This window comes from Crotalus tigris, unplaced genomic scaffold (genome assembly GCF_016545835.1).
Source record: "Crotalus tigris isolate CLP2741 ecotype Arizona unplaced genomic scaffold, ASM1654583v1 scf7180000019097.2288821080:1192077, whole genome shotgun sequence".
NCBI classification, from domain to species: domain Eukaryota; kingdom Metazoa; phylum Chordata; class Lepidosauria; order Squamata; family Viperidae; genus Crotalus; species Crotalus tigris.
The window spans coordinates 1161218-1185717 of record NW_024097373.1 but is presented as its reverse complement, the minus strand read 5'-3'; positions in this window follow the sequence as shown (position 1 = coordinate 1185717).

Here is a 24500-nt window from a genome sequence, read left to right as displayed (position 1 = left end):
TTTCAAGTAACCTCAAATTAATTCATTTTCACATCATTGCCACACTAGATATATTTTAGTGAGAACAGAAAGGAAGTGGCTATATTAATCCAGAAGTTAGGAAAAGGGTGTTATACTCACTAGAGATTTCCTAAAGTTCTTGCCAAACTATAATGTTTCATGTGGTAGAAGGGATGAAATTATTAGGCATTACACTGGAAAGTAATAATATTAATATGAATGTTAATTATATGTAAACATAAACTCAAACACACTATACTTTCATCCTGGCCCCATCTCTTATTTTTAGTATCCTTAGCATGCCTCACAAGAATGGACCTCAGCAGAACATTGTGCCCTCCAGGTCTATCTCTTCTTATTTTGCCTTCCATGAAAGTGGTTTGGAACAAAACAAAAGCAAAGCAGGAGATAATTGGGGATGAACATTAAGAAATATTAACTTCTGGGGGGGGGGTGGAGAAAAAGGTAGAAGGCTAAAACAAAAGCAAATTTCCCAAGAGTCAAAATAAAATGCAGAAGTAGGAATTTGGGTTCTAATTTTTTTAAAATAAAAAAAAACACTTCCTTTGATGGAAAAACAACTTTTGGAATTGATCAAGTATTGTTTTGATCATAATGGAATCAGCTTCCTAATAAAGTGTTTGGAGTAATCAACTTCATCCTGTTATTCAGGGGAAAATCTGCATGGAATCAGATCCTAAAAACAATTTGTTGGGAGAGAAACTACACTACTGCCTGTGCAAGTCAGCCCTACCAAAATTGTCCATCCTACATACACACACACTCAATCGTCCAAAGTGATTTGGGGGTGCTGGTCACAGATGGAAGTCCCCACTGCATGAATCACATTCAGTCTGATTATTTCCAGATCCCATTCCATGAGATTGTATCGGTTTCCATTTTATTTGTTTACAAAAGATCCCAAATATCTAATACAATCAAGCATCTATGTTGATTCTAGTTTATTCTGACAAAATTCAGTTTCAGGGAGAGGGAGTATTTTATGTGTGTAATAGAAGAAAACCAAAAATTTTATTGTATATGTTGTGAGTGTGTGTATGGAGTTTATATATATAAAATGCAGCACCATAAAATAATATATTGCGGTATGAATGTGTGTTTTTTTCAGACTCTGTGTCAGATGTGGGTGTGATGATTGTAATAATAATGTGAAACACATGAACTTAAATAGGTATTATTGGGAGAGGGTCTCCGGATAATTCAATATTAATTGCAGTTCAAACAAGGTGGTCTTATCCCACTAGGTTAAAGCACATATCCATACAGGTTGAATTAGACAAGGAAACAAAAGAATAGAAAATGTCTCCTAAAACACAACATTCATGAGGTAGATGAATTATTTAACAGACAGCTGAATAAGAAAAAAACTCCACAGCAACTAAAATCCACAGCCAACCACCAATCCCAGGGTGGACTCTTTCCCCAAAGCTGCAGACAATGAAATAAATTTTGTATCTCTGATTCACTTGCCAGCAGACAAAGCAAGCTTATTGTTGCCCCCATCCCGAAACACAGCCCTCCCCATTACAGAAAAAGAAAACGCAAATGCCTGATGGGTATTGTTGCCCATTATCTCCAAACCTTTGCCATCAACATGCAGAGAGAAGCAGCAAAAGAAAAAAGAAAAAGAAAAGCAAGAAGTAAAGTGTATATAAGCATTGGTTAAACAATCCCACGGTAATTCTTATTTGCTGGAGGTTTTCAAGAGCAGATGTAGGATTGGCAGGGGCTTATAGCTGGCTATATTGCACTTGTTCATTTGGAGCCAACATGGAAATAACACAGAAAAGCCACTGTTTTTTTGTTGTTGTTGATGTTATTGTGCGTGTGTGTATATTTGCTGTTTTGCCATCCACTAGTCTAAGGTTTCTTGGATTCATGTTGACCCATCTGAGGGAGGGAGGAAGGGGGGAAGCATATTGGGATACTATCCAAAAGAAATATGACTTATATCAGCTGCTGCCTGACAGTCCCTCCACTGACTTTGCTAAGCTGAAGCTGCTTTCGCAGTAGCAAATGGCCGCATGATGCATTGCTTTGGGTGACTTCAGTTTCTCAAACAAGAACAGGCAAATAGAGAGAGATCTCTGCCAGCCACAGCATCAAAGAAGTATCTTCAGCTGCCAAGCAATAACTTAGATAGTCATAGCTGCCGTCACCTAGTTCACACATGCTTTTTAAATATGTTTTGGCAGCATGCATTGTGGCTGCACAAAAGGAAAGTTGGCACATCAGAACGCACTTTGTTTGATCCGACTGTACTAGAGGCATTACCCAGCTGATATCTTCATCAGGGTATCTGTCTTGGTTTTAAGGAGCAATTCGAGCCACCGGACCCACACACATCCCCCACAAGCATGAGAATACAAGCACACATAAACACTAATTTCACCTCCATATGCAATTGTTCAGTTGTAAAATTGGAATCAAAGAGATGAATAGGGGATAATATGTGTGAACTATTATGTTTCTCAACATGGGGTGCATGGCCCAGGACTTGGTCCTTGATAATAGACAAAACCAAATGTTCCTTATATAATATACCAAACATATCTCTGGCCAAAATGCTGCATTTCAGCCACATTCTCTCCAGTGCTCTGGTCAAAGGAGGAAAACGAATGCTTTCAGGCAAAGGGCCAGCAATCAGGCAGCCGACGCCTCCAAATCTTACTCTCTATTGCTGCAAAAGCCCATTTTGTGCATATATAAAAGAGCACAAAATAGACCAAAATCATGGATTCACAAAATGCAAAAATAGTGCAGGTCGCCCTGTTTCAGCAGACAGCTTACTGTTTGTTTAATTGCATAACCATTCATTTTCATCTTGAATATGAATAAATGGTTGAAAAAGGTTATTAGAAGTTTAATTAATAATGCTTCAAATAGTGTCCGTCTTAATACAAGAGAGACTAGCAAATAAAGACTGTATAGGCTTGTAAATATTTTGAAGAGTTTCTGAAGTTTGGCATCATAAATGCAGGTAAAGATCACCACTTCCGATGATGTGTAATCTTTCACACAGAATGATACTGTGAATACAGAAAACCATCAAAACCAAACTGCTACTTGGAATGCAAATATCCAGAATGTGCTAACTAGTCCATTGATTTGCTTTCTCAAATAAGGAAAAAGAACTACCTTCTTCTTCTAAAAAAAAAAAGTGAAACTTCTGTATGTGATTCTAGTGAAAGTGATTGGCTTCACATGGAGTTTTCCAAAGTGGGGGAGTCAGCTGATCTGTACATTAATTGGCACAAAACTAATACTTCCTGCAGTATTAATTAAAAATTACTTCTTTCATAAACCTTCCTCCCAGGTTTATGAAAGAAAACAAGTAAACATTTTGAATTCACTGTCTTTATCAAAAATCCAATAAAACACAGAATGAAGACATGGGGGAAAAGATTTAAAAAAAACACCTCTCATATAAGTAGGTGGAAGTATTGATATAAAAGATGCTGCCAATTTATCTAGCTAGTTAATTATGATGATGAATAGTCCATTCAAGACAAGGATATCCATTGGAGGGACATTAATTAAGTCAAGAAGATGGCCATGACCCTAAGCTTGAAGCCCCGCCCTTTTTAACATTGGCCATGCAATGTATGTAAAAAAGGGGTGAGGTTTTGATTGCATGGTGCTGACCATTATCTTGACTTTTCTTAAACCCTCCTCCTTTGTGGATTCCCCTGAACCAAGAAGATTTTTTGTTTAATAAACCATTTCTAGGGACAGTCACAGAAATAAACAAATGAATACTTTCTTTCAACAGAGGCCAATACCATTTGGACCAAGAATTCATTCGCTGTTAACACTAAAAGCAAAGAAATATTAGTTTTAAGTGCATCCAAAGTACGTTCATTAATTGCATTTGTTTGTGATTCTGCTTTAAAAGAATTTTAAGATTTTGATAAATTCTCTGATTTATTTTTCATTTAATTGTACTGTAGAAATGAATACTGACATTGATCTTGAAAAGCAATGAAATTCTGAATCTGTTTTTTCTCAACTTATAAATGTGGAACTTTTCTTTCAGTATTAGTTTTACATACTCACTGAACATTTGGCTACCACAGAACACAAGAAGCAAGCCTATGTATACATGTCAGCCCTGGGACTTAAAGCCAAAGTCTCTTCTTTCCTCCCTTTCAAGACAATGGACTTTTGGCTATTCTCTTCCTGTCTTGAAGATACAAGGTATCAGTTTCATGCTTACAAAATACTTCTGTCTGGAGTGATCACTAAAACACCCATGTCTCCACTAATAGTCCTTACATCAGCTGTCCATCATGCAACTCTGAGCCTATATAGAAACAAAGATCTCTACAGCTAAAGATCTGAGTGTAACTCTAAGTTATTCCCTAGTTTAGGACTTTTTAAAAAAACAATCAAGTTAGGAGAGTGTTCAATGTGGTTGATAGATTGGGTCATTGTCAGTCCCTCCACTCACTGTCTTCCCAACTTGCTACCTAGAGTAGACTTCACTTTTACATTTTCTCGATACACTCCCTGGAAAACCATCTTTTTTACTATCCAACTGTCAGAAGTCTTCAAACAGAGGTATTGAGATTGGTGGGCTGTTACTCCAACAGCTACTATTCATGGTTTTCTTGAATAAATACTCTCCATGATACCCTACTTGTAGCCTTGTTCTGAGAAAACATCTAAACAATTGTACTCTCCCAATGCCTTTCTCTAAAGATCTCCCAGAGAAAGAACTTTATGATTGCCATCCACTTGTACATTTTGTTTTTTGTTTCAACAGCAAAGCTAAAACAGAGCAGACCACGGCAAATAATAGATTCTAATAGGTTCTCAGAGCAAGGCATTGCAATGGTGGCCACCTAAAGATCATGAGGACTGCCTCAATGCAAGGAACATGTTAGAGAAGTGGTGCTAATAATAGCTAGACTGGCAGGGTTAGGAAAAGCCAAGAAGGCAGGGCCACGAGAATAGTCCAGGCTGAATAGATGTGATATAGCAAGAATAGATTCTTCTCACAATCAATGTAGCAAAGTTCCTCCTGAAAAAAAAAATCTCAGTTTTTTTCTATAAGAAATTACTTTCTTAGCATGCTCAGTAGGGAAGAAGCTCATTGAAAAGTGTCTCCACCTTTGAGGGTCTTCATGACTGTGTTGCTCCTCTGGAAAGGAATAAATTATTACAGTAAGGGAATAATGGAATAATCTAAGAGAGATCTCCCTACAAAATTCCTTTTTCTTATATTTATCCCAGAAAACATTTTTGAAAAAGAATGAAAGAATTGAACTGAGCTATGGACAACCCCACCTGGCCCATTTAGAAGGCCATGAAGACTTGGCTCTTTCCCCAAGCTTAAGGGCCAGCCTGTTTGAGCTCCAGTGTGGATGTACAGTATATGTGTTTTTAAAGAGAATCAATTTGTTTGTGTTTGTGTGCTTAATATTGTTGATGTTTTAAATGGATTATTGACTACCCAGAGTTTTGTCAGATAAACAAACGGCCTTACAAATTTGATTAAGAAAAAAAAAGAAACTATTTATCACTATCTAAAAATAAGAATGTAGGGAAAGAGATTAATATAAAATTACCTTTTGTAGAACCTGGGTTTAACATTTGTTTTACTCCTACCTCCTCTGGTCAACTACAGGAAGTTATTTAAGTGTGAGCCAAACAATATGTCTATAACTGCCCTTTGCACTCATTGTTAAAATTAAGTCCGTTTTCAATTACTTTTTTAAAATCTATATAGTCATCCTATCTTCATCCAGCTGAAACTGCTAATATAACTTCCCCTTGTCTTACATGACAAATGGTCATCCTTCCAAAGTGGAAGTATGTTAGTCTCTTCTAATTCTAACTTCCTGCATGAGAAGCCTCCAATTTCCCATAAACAAGTATTAGTCATTGCTCATACATAGAATAAAGCTGTTTCCTTCTTTCCAATAAAAACCTACAGTTTTAACAAGTTCTTGTCTTGGAAAAGCATAAAAAGGTAGAAGGATATTATATTATATTATATTATATTATATTATATTATATTATATTATATTATATTATATTATATTATATTATATTATATTATATTATATTATTATATTAATATATATATGTATATATATATGTGTATATATATATATATATATATATATATATATATATATATATATATATAGTCTTTGGTTGTTCGGGTTTTCTCCCGCGTAAAATTGGAGGTGTCTTGGCGACGTTTCGACGAAGTCCCATTCGTCATCTTCAGGCTGGTGTTTTCAGCTTCGTGCTTCGAGCAGCAATGTGTGGTCTTAGCTGTTTCTTCCTTTTAACTGCCAGTGGGGGTATGAACTGATTGGGTGGGAGCTTGGCTGTGTTCTGATTGGGTGGAGGTGTGTTCTGATTGGTTAGGGGCTTGGCTGTGCTCTGATTGGCTGGCTGATTGGCTGGGGGGCTGTGCTGATTGGCTGGGGGGTTCTGGCTGTGCTCTGATTGGGGAAGATTTCAGGTTAGGTTAGTCTGAGTTGCAGAGGGGTTTAAGATTTTGGGCTGCCTTGCTATTTTTTGGCTTCGCGTTTGTGGTCGTGCCTCATTTTCATGGAGGGTGTCAGTTTGCTTCATGTATGGATTGGAGGGCTTTAAAGTGGCTAATGATGCAGCTCTGGTCTGGCTTCTGGTTTGTGGTCGTGCCTCATCATCGGTGTGGTTTTGGGTTTGCTTTTTGCGTGGATGTGTGGTGGTGACATCCTGTGTGATTTTTGTGAGTGTGGGTCTGGTATCATTTTTTGTATTAGGGAGTCGTTTGTGCAGTTTTTTTACAATCTCTTTTGCCTTGCAGCCCCCCAACTAGGGGCGTTAAGCAGGCTCAAGTCGCAACTGCGAAACATTACAAATCCAAATTTCTTTTTTTGACAAAGAATTAAAGAATTAAATTGGGAGACTAAGATGGCCATTTCGAGCTCATTCTGCTCTCTTCAGTTAGCCACACACTTACGGAGAGAAGAGAGCAGAATGAGCTCGAAATGGCCATCTTAGTCTCCCAATTTAATTCTTTAATTCTTTGTCAAAAAAAGAAATTTGGATTTGTAATGTTTCGCAGTTGCGACTTGAGCCTGCTTAACGCCCCTAGTTGGGGGGCTGCAAGGCAAAAGAGATTGTAAAAAAACTGCACTATAGCAGTTAAAAATGTCAAGGTGTAATCAATTAGACATCTGTCTGAAAAACTTCCTGCATATACTCCCTTGACTCAGCTGGCAAAGAGGGAGGAGAGCCTGTGGCTTGCTGGTTAAATCACTGCCTAGTATGTAAACTGCCCAGGTTCGAATCCCATAAAGGGTGTGGCTAACTGAAGAGAGCAGAATGAGCTCGAAATGGCCATCTTAGTCTCCCAATTTAATTCTTTAATTCTTTGTCAGAAAAAGAAATTTGGATATATATATTCATTTCTTTCACAGCAGCTTCATATGCAAACATTTCTTATTAATAGTTTTGCCCAGTTCTTTCTGAACATAATGGGTAGACAACCTCTTCTAGACTCATTTGTAAAATTTTGAAGTCATGAAATGGTTGGCGTAGGTAATCTGATGCATAACAATGGTTTGATATGGCCACAGAACATCCACTAACCAGAAGGCAAATTATTAAGATTCGTTTCTGCTACTTCAGATTATCTTTGCATATTTCCATCTCATCAACTGGCTGTTCCAGTGAAAGATAATAGAGTTTTAAAAATATGCTAGGAAAATTAAAAGTAAATCATGTTAACAAAACTGATGGGGAAAAATATTTATACCAGGCTTAATTTTTGAAAAGATATCTGCTTTTCAAATGTATACCTTAAACATGTGTTTTCATGGAAGCTCCAACAGCCATCAAGAGTCTACCCATTGTTCATGCCCACTTATGATATCTTAATATTTAACTTTTTTCTCATGTCCTGATTTATTTATATTCTGTTTCTTTTAAAATATTTCTAACTCATTTTTTCTGGTGACAAAAATAATGCCCAAACTTGTAGGATTTCAACTGTCCAGGATCAGATTATTTTTAAGACTACTTTCTAAAATGAAGCGTGTTTTACATTTTTATATTTTATATGTCTAGTGATTTTAATTTTTATTGCTTTTTAATTCTTTAATGCATAGTTTAAAATTCTGGAGGCTAAAACATATAAAAGAACTGGAGGCTAAAACATTTAAAAAATGGTTGCTGGAATTGGATATGTCTAGTTTAATAAAGAGAAGGACGAAGGGTGATATGATAGCAGTGTTCCAATATCTCAGGGGTTGCCACAAAGAAGAGGGATTCAAGCTCTTCTCCAAAGCACCTGAAGGCAGGACAAGAAGCAATGGATGGAAACTGACAAGGAGAGAACCAATCTAGAACTCAGGAGAAATTTCCTGACAGCTAAAACAATCAGTGGAATGACTTGCCTCCAGAATCATGGATGCTGCAACACAGAAAGTTTTTAGGAAGAGACTGGACAACCATTTGTCTGAAATGGTATAGGGTTTCCTACCTGAGCAGGGACCTGGGCTAGAAAACCTCCAAGACTTCTATTATTCTGTTATTCTTCAAGGAAGCAGAACAATCTAATAATAAAGTGGGTTGCATAATAAAGGACAATCTCAGTAAAAAAATAAATTCAATTTTATTTGACTGACTGCTTTGGGTATAATCACTAGGGCTTACTGCAAACCTCTGTGGCCCCGTGTTGTTAGTTGTCCTCATTTATAGGAATTTTGCATAGCAAGCGAGAAAAAAAAGACAGAACACCATTATTATAAAACCACAATTTTTGGCAAGAGGACTCGGATAACTATAGAAAGTGTATCAAATGTAGTCTAATAATAATAATAATAATAATAGTAAAGTTGGAAGGGACCTTGGAGGTCATCTAGTCCAACCCCCTGCTCGGGCAGGAAACCCTACACCATTTCGGACAAATGGCTGTCCAGTCTCTTCTTAAAAACTTCCAGTGTTGGAGCATTTACTGCTTCTGGAGGCAAGCTGTTCCACTGATTAATTGTTCTCACTTTCAGGAAGTTTCTCCTTAGTTCTAGGTTGCTTCTCTCCTTGATTAGTTTCCACCCGTTGCTTCTTGTCCTGCCTTCAGGTGCTTTGGAAAATAGCTTAATTCCCTCTTCTTTATGGTAGCCCCTGAGATATTGGAATACTGCTATCATGTCCCCCCTTGTCCTTCTCTTCGTTAAACTAGACATACCCAATTCTAGCAACCGTTCCTTATATGTTTTAGCCTCCAGTCCCCTAATCATCTTTGTTGCTCTTCTCTGTACTCTTTCTAGAGTCTCAACATCTTTTTTACATCGTGGTGACCAAAACTGGATGCAGTATTCCAAGTGTGGCCTTACCAAGGCATTGAAGAGTGGTATTAATACTTCGCGTGATCTTGATTCTATCCCTCTGTTAATGCAGCCTAGCACTGTGTTGGCCTTTTTGGCAGCTGCAGCACACTGCTGGCTCATATTTAAGTGATTGTCTACTAGGACTCCGAGGTCCCTCTCACAGTTACTACTATTGAGCATGGTGCCACCTATGCTGTACTTGTGCATTTGGTTTTTCTTGCCTAAATGTAGAACCTTGCTTTTTTCACCATTGAATTTCATTTTGTTAGTTAGTGCCCAGTGTTCAAGTCTGTCCAGATCCTTCTGTATCTTAAGCCTGTCTTCTGGAGTGTTGGCTATTCCTGCCAGCTTGGTGTCGTCTGCAAATTTGATGAGTTCCCCATCTATCCCTTCATCCAAATCGTTGATGAAGATGTTGAAGAGTACTGGGCCCAGAACAGAGCCCTGGGGCACCCCACTACACACTTCCCTCCATATAGATGCAGTTCCATTGAGGACCACTCGCTGAGTACGGCCGGTCAGCCAGCTACGGATCCATCTGGTGGTGGTTCTGTCTACCCCACATTTTTCTATCTTGTCAAGTAGTAGGTTGTGATCTACTTTATCAAATGCCTTACTGAAGTCCAAGTAAATTATGTCCACAGCATTCCTCTGATCCACTAATTTTGTCACTTGGTCAAAGAATGCAATAAGAATTTGTCTGGCATGATCTATTTTTGACAAACCCATGTTGGCTTTTAGTAATGACTTTGTTTGCCTCTAGGTGTTCGTTGATTCGTTGTTTGATTATCTTTTCCAGGATCTTCCCAGGTATTGAGGTCAGGCTGATAGGTCTGTAATTTCCTGGATCCATTTTTTTTCCTTTTTTGAGGATGGGAACTACATCAGCTCTTTTCCAGTCCTCTTGTAGTTCCCCTGTGTTCCAGGATCTTTGAAAAATATAGTTCAGTGGCTCCGATATCACATCTGCCAGTTCCTTGAGAACTCTGGGGTGTAATCCATCTGGTCCTGGCGATTTGGCTCATCTAGGCTGGACAGGTGCTCCCTAACCTTTTTCTTCCCTATCTTAACTTGTGTTTCTGTTTTGTTTTTTTATGGCACTATTTTTGATAGGTTGGTCTGTTTTTTCCCTTTGTGTAAAGACAGATGCAAAAAATGAGTTAAATAGTTCTGCTTTCTCCCTGTTGCTAGTCTAGTAGGGTTCTTCCATACTGCTTCCAATGGTATTCACAAAGGAAAGTTGGAACAGGGAAAACAGTGTTTACATGCATATTATATTGCAATGCCATGTCCATCATATTGTCTGCAGATGCCACTGGCTACTTTCTTCTTTATATGAAACTTGTGTGTTCAATAGGAGAAAGAGATTCCTTTCCACTATGGAACAGTAAAAGATTAAAAGATCCTGTGCTCTGTCACTCCCTTTCTAAAAGTAACATCAGCAAAACATAACCATAAATTCCCAAAAATGTGTTTAAATTTCCTCCAAAAAATCATTAAACAATGAGAAGCATTCTGCTGAGGTACAACCTCATCACTTTGCAAAATTCATCTAATGTAAGTTAATCAAGAGATACCAATTTACCTTTGAAAAGAAAAGACAGTTTTGTAAAAGACTCTTCTTAGATAGAAGGTGTCAAAATGAAATTGAAAGTCATCCAAACAAACAGAATAAACATATTTTTTTTCTTGAACTGGACCTGAACCAAAACCATTAGAATTACCTGTTCAGGATAAGTGTTCAACTAAACTGCAAAACATGATTGATTAAAGTAAACACATATACTATAATCAATAACTGGAAAGATTCATACATTTCTGTTTCTGTGCAGGTTTCTATATTCTGCCCACTGATAATTTTGGTCCAGATAGCATCAATATTGGAGTAGAAGTAAAATTCTCCTGTAAAACAAAGCTTAGTTGGTTAATAAACAGGTCTGTATAAAGTCCTTTTCTTTCTTTCCTTGCTTCTCCACCAGTTGCATCTGTCACTTTTCTACAATTAAATTAAACCTGATAAATAAAACAAGCTTTTATTTGTTAAGTATGTAGAAATTATATTTTTCTTTCAATTATTTGTAATAATAATTACTGTCAATTGCAAGTTGTAGACATGCTAGTTCATTCCCCTCTTTTCTTTGTTGAAATGATCATTAAAAATAGCAGTTTAACCACAATCACCCCTTACAAATATACAAGAAATGCAGTTCATTTAATGAACAATGAATAAGCCTCATATAAAGTATTCAAGGTACAAACATGAAGGCATGCTATGCAGCAATGAAATAAAATTACAAAATATAGATAATCCAAAAAATGATCATTCCTTCCTGATAGGGAAAATTAAGAAAATTAATTAAGAGTAGAAAAGTTGGATCATTACAATATAAAAAGAAGAGGTAGCAATCATCCTATTCACCACTAGAAAAAGCAGCAACCTGAATTTGGAACTGCCAAAAGCTTTATTATCTGCATTTCTTTTAAAACTGTCAGAGAATATGCATAATTCTTGGTAGAATTCTACCTGGCAAAGCACCTGGGCCATTCCATACAATCACTGTCCAAGAAATCTGTTTGTAGACCTTTGTATGCATCACCAGCCAAAAAACGACCACAAAAACAGTATTAGAGATAATTCCCTTTCACTCGGCATCTTTTTCCTTGGCAGGTGATTTAGGACAAGCCATTCTTTTTCATACTTTCTTTGGCATTCATCTTTGATATGAAGACATACAGCACTATACAGTTAACATTTTAGAGAGATGCAATCAACTAGAATTTGTTCAGGTACCAGGAAGTGAGAAAATCTAACCTGATCCATAGAAATTAAGGAAAGCTATAGATTACATTTTTTTCTCAATGTTTGTAATACATTGCTGCCTCCAAAATAATTAGTTCTGAAAAATATATTATGGAACAGTCACAAACTGTGTTGGATATTCAGATTTATTGAAGCTTAGAATTTACATCATTAAAGATTTCACAGTTCTGGAGGAAAAATTCAGCACATCTATTTATTCTAATGAAAACCAGGACACAGTTTCTGTAAAACATAGAATGCTTATTTTCATCTGAATGTTGTTTGCAAGTTTTATTTATTTATTATATTTAGCCTCTTAGCAGCCCTCACCTTGAAGCTGATGCAGGACCCATAAACTGGCTAGACTGATTTCTGAGAAGGCACTGTTGCTGTCCTTGGCCAGCCAGGTCTCAGTAATACTTGCCAGATCCTCCTGCTCATCCATCATCAGGTTATGAATAGATGTGATCGTGTTACAAAGAACTAGTTGGTTAAGTTATCCAGGTAAAAAACCAGGAGACTTAAGTTCTTGTCCCATCTTACGCACAAAACCAGCTGGGGTATCTTGGGCTAGGAAGGAGGCAGTGGTGAACCACTTCTGAAACGTTGCCAAGAAAACTTCATGATCTAGTAGTCCGAGCAGTCACTAGGGGTTGAAAACTAGCTTTAAGGTGCACACACACATACACATAGACATCAAGCTCTCAGTATTTTAAAGTAGGTCTGGTTCAGAATGAAACAATGCAAAAATTACTGGAATGTGACTCTATTGGTGTAGTGCATCTGGAAAACCTACTAGTGTTTCCAACTATTCCCTCTTATTCCAAACAAAATCAAGGGAAGGTTATTGGGAGTTTCTTTTTCATATTTTCTTCTCTTCTTCCAGAACTGAGTTGCTTTTTGTTTCCCTACATTTCCTTTTGTTGCTCCTATACCTTCTTCAGAGTTATCTCCTCATTCCTCTACATAAACAAACCTGGTGTTTAACATTAGCCACTTAAGGCCAGGTGAATCAACATCCAGACACCAGGTATCCACAATAGAGCTGCTAAGTCAGAAGCACTAGATTGGAGACCCCCTACCCAAAACAGCCTAACACACACACACAGAGAGAGAGAGAGACACAATCTTCCTCAGCCCATTAATATGCCACAACAAGCTGCACCCCCTATCTTCCAAGCTCTATGCTCCTCCAACATGAATGTTAGTCCAATCACACAAGCTACCTATTCACTACAAGCAGCCTCTGGTCACAAGGTCAACAGTCTAAGATACTCACATCAGCTGCACATATATACAAATAAAATATTGGTAGGCACAACCAATTCTGATTGTCCTCCTTAGCAGTGAGGTCAATACAGTCAAATGATCTAAAATTATATGGGGTCTGCTGAGAGGAGGAACAGATTTATAAACTGCCTTTCAAATTAGAAATGATTCATTCATAACACTTCACATTTATTCCATCAGTTACACAAATATTCATTCTGAGCTTTTTGATTACTGTCCACATTTTTATTTTTTATATCTTATTAATTTATTTGATTGATGTATATCCCATCTTTACTTTCTACAGTAAGGGTCGTGTGCATGATACTCTCACCTCAATTTTCCCTCAAACAACAATCCTGGGTGCTTAGAAAGGGCCATTGGCCCTATGTCAACCAGCCAGCTTCCATTCCTATAAGAGGACTACAATTCAGGGTCTCCCAGTATCTAATCCAGTTCCTAAAATTTTGGAGGCACCAAAGAAAGTGCACATTCCAAAAAATAAGTATGCTCTTCAATTTAATTCACAATTCACATTGTGAATTAAGCCACTATAGTGAAAATGAGAAAAAAATGACATTCTTTTCCAATTCTGCTCAAAATCAATATTTTTTCAAAGTGATATACAAAATAAATCAATTCATCTGTTTCAGTCAGCTACTGTATTAGAGTAATCAGTGGAAAAACAACAAACACCTATCTTACTTCAATTAAACGCTAACTTGTAACAAAGATATTTTAATAAGGGTACAAATTATATCTTCTGAAGTGGATTTCCAAGGGTTCCACAATGCTATCATGAAGTTCCTGTCTTTCATCTCTGACAGCTACCAGTGGGCACATCAGCAGGCCTCCACTATTTCTTTCTCACAAATTCATTTGTGCAAAGACCATATTTGAGCAGCTTGGTCCCCTACCATATTGCACTTGAAGGATCATGATGTGTAATAAATGTTAAATGGCTCAAACATTTAATTATTTCTAAGCAATTGACATTGTTTTCAAAGGCAGTTCTTAATAAGAATAAACTATGTGTTGTATTAATTTGGAGACATGTCTAAACTAATAAAGATACCTGAGGACCCATGTCTTTAATTATGCTGCCAGGATATCCCCAATTACAAGTTCAGTTTGAAACTAGAGTACAATCCAAAGTATTCAGGGTTTGTGGCAGTGGTGGGATTCAAATATGTGAACAACTGGTTCTCTGTGTGGATGCCACTTCCAGAAGTCCATTCTGGGCCTGTGCAACAAAAAATTAGCTACCCGTTCTGCCGAAGTGGGGCGAATTGGCTGAATCCCACCACTGGTTTGTGGTTAAAACCAGACACCTTAAATTGTTAATTACAGATGAACAGATAGAGCATGGAAATGCTAGAGCAGTCCTGAAATCAACCACTAATCAGTACAATCTGTTTTATCTGAGACAAGATATGAAAATTAAAGAAACAAAACAAATATTAGGTAAATATTTTCTAATATACTATATGCTTGTGATATGAGAATATGTTCATTTAAGACAAGCAGTCGGTGAAGTCATGGACTGAATCCAGCACATGGCTCTTCTGTTCCCAGAATGGCCCTTGCCTGATTTCCAGGAAAGATTGTACAAAACCCCCTCAACTTCTTGCATAGTCTAGAACATATTGGACTTCCCTTAAAAATTGCGATAAAAACAATACTAACAAGAATAATATGCTTTAGAAACTTAAATTCACAATTTATATTCCACAATCGAAATAATAAATAATCAAAATACCTCTATGTGCAGAGTTCAGAGGTGTTAATATATCAGGGGGCAACTCAATCCCCCATTTCCTTCCTACATAGCTTTATGGCAATTGTTCCATCAAAGCATAAAAGGCCCAAGTTAGTCTTCTTTCAACTTGCTGACTAAACCTGATTTACTGTATTATAAAAGCTACCATACATACAGGCACTACTGAATAATTTTATTGACTGTCTATGCCTTCTGCTTTCTTTATAACAACCCTGAACATTGTTAAGTATTGCCTATATATCACCATGAAGGGCACAATTGCAATATTTAAAACACCCAACCCTAGTTAAATCAAAAACAACTTCCATTGAACTTAATGGAATTATATCAATGTAAAATAGACAGAAGTACCTTGTGTCCTAGAAGCCTCAGCAATTTGGTGTACACTGGGTAAATAGGCTGATATGGTAGAGTCTTTCTAACTGAGGTTGTTTTTATCTTTTTTTTTTTTAATTTATCAATTTGGAGTTAGCTTCTCCCCACTAAATGCGTCCATTTCTAACTGGTCTTCAGTGCAAGTATACTTGACTGAGGAATATCCTCTAGGACCATTAGTGGTCCTATATTATCATTTTGAAAGGGAGAAAAAGGTAAATTTAATTGTTTTAGGACTAACAAGTGAAAATAAATGTATTCATTTTGTTTTAAATTACTCAAAACATGTATATTTATTTATAGAGTTGGTGCTTCGGGAATTCAAAATTCTGCAATATTGATCTGGTCTTCTTTGCTTTGAGATTAGGTCACAGATATCTCAATAGTTATTCATTATAATAATATAATGAGATATTGCATCTTGGAATGTCAACAAGATAATGCTTTTGTACTCAGAGGCTTTTTCTGTGCTTTCTAGAATTAGTTTACCACTAAGGAAAGCAAGAGGCTGGATCAGATTGGCTTTAAAAAAGCTTTTAGGTTTAGTTATTATTAATTTTATTCCTTTATTTTAACTTCTCTGTGAAGCCAGTCTATCCCTTGTTCAGATAAATATATTTATTCCAAGGACTAAGGTGTTCACACTACAGGTGTTTTGAGTATCTTAGGGAAAAAAGAAAATAAGAATAAAGTTCATTGTTTCCCTAACAATTTGCAAGAACATTTGAAGCAGAAATTGAAGTTTTTGTTATTTGCATGGCAAGGGGGAAATGGAAAAAGAGGAAGTATTGTTAGGTTTTGTAATGTAAAAACATAAGTATGCTGTTATTTATGTAATTAGTTATTGCTTTCATTATGGGTGCAGTCTTAATGGTTATAGTATTTATGTATAATTACCTTAATATTCACTGAAATTTCCAAGTAGCTCCCTAATTAACTGTCTCAAATATATAATTACATTGCATCTTTACGCAAGACTTGCCTAATTAATGTCGTTACACCACTTCTTTTGTGAATGTGCATTATTAAATGCTCTTTGCATCATTCTTTTGACTTCTTGTAATTCATGCTTTATAAAAATTAAGCCCCTGAATTAGAAACCTTCCTGAGTAACCATCTCCAACCACAAGCACTGGATGACATCTTGCTTTGAACAAAGCAGCAAACTTGGTGGCCCTCATTATCACTTTTGGACACAAAATGTTCTCTCAGGGAAATAACAGGCATCCCAGGTGTCATTATCTTTCAACAGGAGAGGGAAAACACAGGTACGGAGCGGGAAAGAGCTAGCTGATAACAGTGACACCAAACTTTCTCAGACTAGAATTCATATACAAAACAAACTCACCTTGAGAATAATAAAATGCTCCACTCTAGTCACAGACCTAGTTGGCCAGTCAACTACCCAGAAAAATAATACATAGATAGGATCATCTGAAAATTCTTCACATATGCCTAATTCAAGCATATGGATGCTAAAGAGTTTCCTACCTATTGTGGCTTCTTCAGCTTACTAGAGTTAAACCACCTGGCTTAGCACAATGTATTAATTCAGCCACTGTCTGATCAAACCTAATATAATCAACAATGATTAGCAACAGTTCTGTATTATACCCAGTAATATCAATCAAAACCAGATCCTAGGAGGTACAGCATCAGGGTGTATCCTCTTCTAATTTAATTGCCCCTTTCATCTCCATTATCATGAAACAGGGATAGGAAAACCATCCATTTATTTATTTACGCATTTACTTATTTGTGTATTACGCATTTACTTATTTGTGTATTATATGCCGTCTATCTCACAGTTCAAATCAACTCTGGATGGCTATGCATATGTACCCTTTTAGATCCTCCTGAATCCTTTGAAATCCTGCCACTAACAGTCAGCAGCAAGCCATCAAAGTAAGGTGATATTTCCCACTAATGTTCAGACTTTGCCCTCCCCGCCCGCCCCCCCAAAAGCCATTGGAAAGGGGATCCAAAATTCCAATAAAATCATAAAAGGAGGGGGGAGCCCAACCCTATCCACCTGCATGATGTCAGGTGTGAATGCCCTTTCAAAAGTATTTTGTGTGATCTCCAACTGACAGTCAATTGTCTTGCAATAAAGAATAGCTTAGACTGAATGGATGTTGCTGGACTGAGAACTGAGAAAAAAAGAGGCATTGGATAAGTGTGGAAGCAAATGATGTGCTTTCTCCTATCTATGGATTTAAAAGACTTCCATCATGGAACATGAGGAAGGCGAGATTTCCTTTTTTAAAATTTTGTTTAGGTTTCTGTCTTGTATTCTAACTCTGAGTATAGCTCTGAAAACCCTGACTTTTCCAGCTAAAGTTCATTTGATCTTCTTTCTTCCTTCTCAATGTTCCTATAACTTTGCTTTTTTTGCACTAGCATGGAGTATCCCTCAGCTTAATCTACCTGCTCCCCTAAACTCTTCCACAGCTGCACAGAATATGGGACAAAATATCCCACAAAATATTTTTTCTTCTCTAGTTATTTTTTTTTCATAATTCTAAGAAAAGAATGGGAAGCAAAACAAAAAGTGAGAAGAGAAACATTTAAAAATAAACTGAAATTACATCTTTTTGGAAACCATTTTTGTACCTATATTCTTTTTTAGTCTGTGAAGTTGCCTTCCTATCACCTGTTCCTTCTTTTTTCCAGTTATTTTATTTGCCCTCAGAACTTCATGCCATCATTAAATGTGAATAACTGTACATTACTGCAACATTCTGGTGATGATATCAACTTTGTACGGTTCAAGAGGAAATAGTAGCAGTAACTGGGGAGAGGGACAAGACTGGAAAACCATTAACCCAAGAAAAATAAAACCATGAGACAGGGGTTTTTTTAGAAAGCATCCACACAATATCATGAGAAATGGCTACACCAGCACCACTTACCATTGTTTCTAAATCTAAAATAAAAATGGACTATGCCACACAGTCCCAAAATTATTCCCAAGAATCTCAAACAATTCAATTCTCATATGCATGTGTTGGCAATCAGATAGGTCTCCCTCAAAAAGTAAAGTTGGAGGCGTCTCTTGTCTAAGTACAAAATGATATAGCACTTAAATCAGTATAAACTGAATTCACTTGAGTCAAGTGTCATTTTAATAATTCTTTATAAAAATTCTAGTATGATCCACCTGGGACTAACAGTAACAACAACAACAACAATTTCAAGTGCCAGTTCACAATGACTGGATAGTGGCTTCTGTTCAGCTGGTGGGTTGCAAGCTGTATAGGTTTAGCATAGAATAATAATGTCTATGATATCTTTAAGCACTTGTTTCATAAAATAACAATGCACTGCTACCACTTTGACTAGATTGTATTTACAATCAGAGAAGTGGTGGAAACATCCATTTCATCATGATGATACTATCAGCAGCAACAGCTATTAATAAGGGAGGTTTCCTAGAATTTGATAGGTGTGTCATGGAATATGTTTCATCAGAGGTCTCCCAAACTATATTTTTATGATCGGATAAGCAATGCATTAAAATACAGCATTTGGGCCTTCCTGTGTTATTGCACTGGAAATCAATTGTTGATCAGTTCTGGTACAGGATTAGATAAATGATGGAGGGCATGAAATTCAGTAAAAGGTAACACTGTTGTAATGATATCAAAGATCAGCTGAAATGTAATTTCAAAGCTCCTTTCATACTGGGAAATCTAACGTGGTAGCCTGCCAAAAATAGCTGGAACGAAAACAGACAGGTCACCAAGGACCCTAGAAACAAAATGGTTAATGGGGTGATTCTTCCTGCATAGATTATTTTATATCAAGAGAGCCTGTACTCCTTATTTTAATGCTCCTATTCCTTTATTTTAACAATAAAATATACATCATGAAAACACTGTGGGTACTTAATACTTCACTCCAAGTGATGGAATGATAAAAATAGACCCCTCTTTCATTCTGTTGCAAAGGAAGCACCATTGAATTTAATGGGGCTCCTTCTTTAGTAAAAATCAAAGGATTCATTTCAGGCATAGGGGGAAATCATTACTTGCCTTTAAACTGTTGAATTCACCTGACAAGCTGTATTCAAAGATATTATATTCCTAACTAATCAGCCTAGCTGATACATCAATTCATTTAATAAACAGCAATCTATTTCATAATAATTGAGAAAAAATGGGTGAACTGTGGAACAAATATTCTTTGACTGCATGTACACTAAGAGTTACCAAAATAGTCAACCACTGGACATCTGGGAGATAAAACTTCAGCAGGAAAATACAGCCGAAGATTCATGATAACAGGAAGCATTAACTATGTCAAAACAAAAGAGGTAATAGAACCAGCCACAGTGAATAAGTTCCTGAGGAATCTTCTGAGACTAGTGAGACAATGTCTACTGTCCACAACTAGCAGCATCCATGTATATGTAAAAAAAAAAAAAAAACCTTTTAACCTTTTTTTTGTTACCTCATCATTACACTGTTTCCCATAATGTAATCCTTCACTCATTTAATAGTGCAAAGAGAATTCAGGAATTCATTTTATGCTGGTAAGTTTGAAACCAGTTTGGAAATATGCAGTCCAATTTTAAAGAACAACATAATTGATGCATATTCTGTGACCCTTAAAAACATAAATCTTCAGTATATTAAAATGGTTCAGTTTTGCTTGGTTTCTGAATACTCAAGCATAAATTCTGACATATTATTCATATGGCAACATATTATTCCTTGTGTGAACTCATTTACTATGTAAGACATGTCTTATACTAAGTCATCTATTCCAATTTGGTCTATTTTGACTAGCAATTGGCTTCTAGAGGTCTTTCTTATCACATGTTTGTTAATCCTTTAAGTGAAGATATCAACAGGTACAGTGCGGCCTTCAGCATGCAACGTTCTGTACCTCCTGTATGACTGAACTAGCATCCTTCTACTTGTTTGCAATTATATCTATCACACAGTAGTTAAGGACTTGGAATATTACCACTGAAATCATATCTGGTTACACCAACAACATTCTTATTAAATGTGGGGACCCTCAACACTTAATGAACACTGGAGGCAGAGCCACATAACATTTTCAGCTCAATGATAAAAGTAAAACTGCCTTGTGTTAAAGCCCACCTGCTATTCTTCAGCCTGGCAATCCCATCTGTGCCATTATACAAGTGTGAAAGGAGAGGAACATGGATATTCTCTCCCTGCAATGCAGTCACGCTCTTTGGTAGGAAAAACCCCAGGGACCAATCAACAGCCACTCAAACTTTGAAAGTGCATTTTCCTGCCTGGACCCCTTGTAGATAATACAAAGAGACTCCTATGTGACTCCAGGAAACACTGATAAAAACATTTAGCCAATTAATACATTTAGAGTCAGCTGAAAGGGTTATTGACTGGAATAGAAAACTTTTTATTAAAAATATATAAATATATTTGGGTCTTATTGTTGGCCAATAGATCCATGGGTAATTGAATCCGTCAGGACGCTTTCCTCAAAATTAAAGCACATTCCTAAAAGGTAAAATGGAATACATATTACAGCTTTGAAAAAAACCTCTGAAAGAAGACACAGTATGACTTTTTTGAAACAGAGGGGGGAAATGTACTATAAAATGTTTGTGATCCTTCTAAGCAATAAGATAAAATTCAGTGATGTATGTAGCTTGAGACCCAGCAGTTATTTAAAAAATCTGAACATCAAGCATTAATATCCTAAGGAACCCTGAGATATGAAGTTTATACTTTCATAATAGAGAACATATTCCAGTACTGGATTAGAGCAGACTGTTTTTCTGATTGTAAGGAGAGAGCCAGAAGTTGGCATTGCTGAGTACCAGCTGAGACCCATACTTCAGCAGGCTCCTCTGATGACTACCAGAAGGACTTAGCCATGTGGCTGCTTCTCTTGCCATTTTGCCATTTTTATCTTCTCATCTCTTCTGTCCCTCTATCCCAGTTGGGAAAGGAACAGACAGGCATTTGTCTTCCTTTTACCTCTAGTCATCAATGGAGATCTATCCCATATGAAGAACAGGAAGGAAATTGGGGGGATTAGTGGAGAGACCTATGGAGGACACTTTGCTCTAGGGCTCCCAAGTATTCTTCAAAGGAATGTTTATCTATATTTGCTAATTTCAGGATTCATCTTACTATTTTAAATTTAATTGCATCAATGAAGAGAGGGGAAACTGCAGTTTTTCCTGCCACCAAATCCTAACCTCAGTCACATTGCTACAGTCTGCAGTAACAATCAAAAACAAACCTTAGATGTTCTTTTCAGCTTTGTAGTAAAAGATCAGTTTTCTGTCCTTAAGAAATTAAGGTTTGTTGTTTTGTCTGTGATAATTGACAAAGTGAGGATTTCTGCCATTGCCTTTAATACTTGTTATCTTTTTTAATAAAGTCCTAGAAAATCTTTTAAAAAATAAAGGGTGCTAAGAAATTTTATTTATAAATGAACTATAAAACTTAATTATTTCCAATGATGATTTCACAGAGCGATATGCATTTGTACATATGTGTTAATAAGATCTCAAGACCACCCACAGGTATCACACATGGCCTAGAACATGAAAAGAATATCGGAGAAAAGAATATCAAAGAAAGATCTTGATAGAGGGAACCTGAGAGGAAAAAAAAATTCTCAAAGGTAGATACAATTGTTAATTTTCATGGGAGTCCTTGGAACATTTGTTGAATTTGTTTGGAGGAAGAGGAAGAAGAAGCGTACTAAAAACATATAGGAAAATGTCTGCATGCATGGGCTGTGATAGTCACATTTTCTTTCTGCTGCCATTCAGGAAGAAGACAACAAGCGCTTTGTTCAACTTGATCATCTCATCAAAAAACAAAAAGAGAGACAGATAAAGAATGAAAGTTGGGAGGCAGGAATAAATGGGTATGATCTGAATGCATATTTGTGTTACATCTAATACAACCAGCTTCATAGACGAGCAAGATCAAATAAATGGTAAAACCTGACAAAGGGAAGAATAGATGGTATGTGGAGCCATCTGTTTTGGAGGACACCCAAGTCTGTCTGAATCTGCCTGGCCAAACTACCAGCTATTCTAAGATCCTCCATTCCAAGAGTAGTCTCATACACATCCACACAATCAGCTTCTCTCACCAACACTTTGGCTGCAACTTTTTTGTGCAATTAAGTAATTTATTCCTTTCTTCTTCCTCCTGATTCTAATGAATCCAAGCCACAAACAAGCCCCAGTTGCTCCTATTCAAGGAGTCTGATTGCATCTGGCAGTAATTGCTGAAAATCCTGAAGAGGAAACAGGGAAGGAAAGCATATTGTTTGTGGGGGTAATAGGTGAAGACCTGCCTCTCTTGACCTATAATACATTAGTGTCAGTGAACATTTGGCAGCCTTCAGATGATTAGCAATGAAGATGAATCAAGCAAAAAAAAAAAGGAGGTAGAAATCTGCCTCATCTGAATCACCAGAACTGCATACATTTGCATCTTGATGAGCCGTTCCTTTGTCTGTGTTTCTAATTATTATGACACGTTATGTCTTCATCACACAAGATTCTGATCTGTCTTGTTCAAAATGCATGTTAAAAAAAATCCTGTTTATTGATTCAACGTGTAACTTTAATTTTTATGTTTGCTTTAATTAAATACATATTTGCTTGCCTTTGACTTATGTCGCCAAAGGTTTTGTTTTCTTCTTGTACTATTTTTTATTTTATCCTGTTGACAAACAAATAGGTAACCTTTATTATGTTCCAATTGCTTACTAAGGAAAATTTGTTTTCTTCCTTGTAGTATTAGAATACAATTAGTCAAATATAGATAAAATACAGACCCTTCCTACAATAACTAAAATGTTCACAGAATTTGAGCACTTCTCATGACAAAAATTGATGTCTCTTTTAGGTTATATCAGGGACTCAAAATTCTCCTAGTCATAACCGTCAGGGGTTTTAAGATTAATTTCGTGAATATCAGTAATCTAGATATACTTCTCAAATTCCACATACCAATTCGTAGTTTTGGGTTTATCATGCTTCTAGTGGACCAGGAGATTCTTAGCACCCCTGCCCCATTTAATGGGCACCCGTACTCAGGGTCGTTGTTAGGTTTTGCCGCCATTAACATGATTTTCCTGGGAAATATATAGTGTAGTAGTCTTCCCTTTGCTTTCTACAGAGAAAGCTCAAACAGCATTCTTCAAAATGAAAAAGGTCTTCTGCAGTTGTGATATAAGCCTAAAATTGAAAATCAGGCTTGTCAGATGATATATTTTTTCTATCCTGCTCTATGGAGTAGAGAGTTGGTCTCTGACAAAAGGTCACCTGAAGAGACTAGAACATTTGAAATGTGGATTTACAGGCGGCTGTTACGTATAAGCTGGGTTGACAAGATCAGAAATGAGGAGGTGGTAAGCTGCCTGGGAAAGCCAAGGGAAATCATCAAAACAATAAAAAAATGAAAGAATATTTCGGACATGTGATGCGACACCCAGAAAAATATGGGATTTAATCCTCCAGGGAAAGATTGAAGGCAAACAAGGTCCAGGCAGAAGATGAACATTATGGCTTTCAAATCTAAGGGACTGGTTTGGACAAAACTCAGCAGCACTTTTTTGTGTGGCTGCTGATAAGAATAGGATCGCCAACATGATTTCCAACATTTGATAAAGGATATGGCACAAAAAGAAGAAGATATACTTCGTTTTATAGACAAGGCAGAGAGGTCAACTGTAACACCCACTATATGGGGCTGCTTTGGAAGATGGCTCAGCAGCTTCAATAAGCTAACTGGGAGTAGCATATTTAGCAGGGCCTATACTGTCACTGCATTGCCTAACAGCTTGTGTCCAATTCAAAGTGCTGATTATTACTTTAAAGTTCTATATAGCTTTCCACCTAGGTACCCATAGAACCCTTTTTCCCATCCAGATCTTTGTGAGAAAG